Source organism: Anneissia japonica, unplaced genomic scaffold (genome assembly GCF_011630105.1).
Source record: "Anneissia japonica isolate Jap-2015-1 unplaced genomic scaffold, ASM1163010v1 scaffold49583_len16476_cov106, whole genome shotgun sequence".
NCBI lineage: Eukaryota > Metazoa > Echinodermata > Crinoidea > Comatulida > Comatulidae > Anneissia > Anneissia japonica.
This window is the reverse complement of record NW_022700028.1, coordinates 15,565-17,804: the sequence shown is the minus strand read 5'-3', so window position 1 is coordinate 17,804 and position 2,240 is coordinate 15,565. Positions and strand designations below refer to the sequence as shown.

The 2,240-nt window shown below is 42.0% G+C and overlaps 2 non-coding genes across 2 annotated transcripts; both read right to left on the bottom strand.

The window, feature by feature from the left end:
- Positions 1-1,224: 1,224 nt before the first annotated feature.
- Positions 1,225-1,343, bottom strand: LOC117103274. The gene has a single exon (XR_004444550.1). It is a non-coding gene; the product is annotated as a 5S ribosomal RNA (ribosomal RNA).
- A 707-nt stretch (positions 1,344-2,050) lies between these two features.
- LOC117103285 lies at positions 2,051-2,169 on the bottom strand. Its single transcript, XR_004444558.1, has one exon. It is a non-coding gene; the product is annotated as a 5S ribosomal RNA (ribosomal RNA).
- Positions 2,170-2,240: the final 71 nt, after the last annotated feature.

Sequence of the window (2,240 nt, the reverse complement as noted above, 5' to 3'; positions counted from 1 at the left end):
TGTAGATGACTTGGAGACATCAAAACATCCTGCAATGCTGGACTAACCTCATCAGCAACACTCTCTTCTTTGGTAAGAATAGCATGTTGAGAACTGAAGCTGCCAAGTACATCATTTTCCTCTTCGTTAGTAGATAATACGTCAATACCTTCATCTGTATCCTCATTCTGATGGCTATCACTCCCACTTTCTTCTTCTTCTTGGGACTGCTCTTCTGACACTGCAATAAAAGAACATAAGTTATTTGTATGTATGTAGTGTGTGATGGTGGTGGTGGTGGTGATGATGATTGATGATGATGATGATGATGATGATGATGATGATAATGATGATGATGATGATGATGTTGGTGACGATGATGATGATTATTATGATGATGGTGATAATGATGATTATGATGATGATGATGGTGGTGGTGGTGGTGAAGATGATGATGATGGTGTTGGTGGTAAAGATGATAATGATGGTGATTATGATTATGATGATGGCAATGATGATGATGAGGAGGAGGAGGAGGAGGAGAAGGATGGTTGTGAATTAATGGGTAACAAACGGAACTGGATGTAATTAAAATGTTACATTCAATCAGTCTATTATTTGTATGATTGTATATATTGCTATTGTTTATGGGCGGGGAGAGGTGGGGATGGGAACACCTACCTTTTTTGATAAAGTAGTCTTTGGCCAATCCAAGTACTAACCGAGCCCGACGTTGCTTAACTTCGGTGATCAGACGAGAACCGGTGTTTTCAACGTAGTATGGCCGTAGACATGTGAGTGGTATTTCCACTCATAGTTAATCTCGGCATATAGCATAATTATCCAAACCTGAAGCTATGATTGATGACGTATCATATCAACGCGCGCTTGTCTGGCGGGGATTTCCTCTGACTCCCCTGACCACTCAGCTGCGCGAGTACACTTTTTACAAACACCGGTGTTGAACAATAAACCAACCATTTTACTACGGCACTAACTAGGATGCTTTAGACAGAAGAAGACTGCCGTTTTGTTCAAACGACCCTCGAACCGGCCTAACACCAACGAATTAATTGCGTATTATTGATATGAACATATAGTACCTGTATGATTTTTAAGGTATGAGAGTGCAATTTCCGGTCCATATTCTCAAAATGTTTGCACCTCAGCCCCAACTATGTGGGCCCGAGGTCGTGTGGACTCTCACGCACCCCTACTTTAGAATTTGGGGAAAAAATGTAAAATTGTCTACAGCACCCGGTATTCCCAGGCGGTCACCCATCCAAGTACTAACCGGGCCCGACGTTGCTTAAATTCGGTGATCGGACGAGAACCAGTGTTTTCAACGTAGTATGGCCGTAGACATTTCAGTGGTATTTCCACTCATAGTTAATCTCGGCATATAGCATAATTATCCAATCCTGAAGCTCTGTGATTGATGACGTTTCATATCAACGCGCGCTTGTCTGGTGGGAATTTCCTCTAACTCCCCTGACCACTCTGCTGCTCGAGTTCATTTTTTACAAACACCGGTGTTGAACAATAAAGCAACCATTTTACTACCGTACGGCACTAACTAGGATGCTTTAGACAGAAGAAGACCGTCGTTTTGTTCAAACGACCCTCGAATCATAGTACCTGTATGATTTTTTAAGGCATAAGAGTACGATTTCCGGGCACTTCAAGAGGTCCATATTCTCAAAATGTTTGCATCTCAGCCTCTACTATGGTGGGCCTGTGTTCGTGTGGACTCTCACGCACTCTTAACGCCAAATCGTGCATCCGCCCCAATCAATAGGCTAGAATATTGCATATTTTTTCATTACATTTGTTAAGACACCCCCCGAACATTGTATTATAAGGCTACACCATACACTTGTAGTGGCCCTACTGCTCAGTGCAAGGCCCAGGTCCTTTTTCTTTTAGTAAAAAGTTGACGATTAGGCCTATAACGTGCCAAAATACCGTACATAATGAAACTGTTCAGAGAAAAAAAAAAGAAAGAAAAAGAAAAACATCTTTAACGAACAATAAGTAAACATCAATCCATTTGGGGGAAGAAAATGTAAAAAGTCTACAGCACCCGGTATTCCCAGGCGGTCACCCATCCAAGTATTAACCAGGCCCGACGTTGCTTAACTTCGGTGATCGGACGAGAACCGGTGTTTTCAACGTAGTATGGCCGTAGACATGTGAGTGGTATTTACACTCATAGTTAATCTCGGCATATAGCATAATTATCCAATCCTGAAGCTCTATGA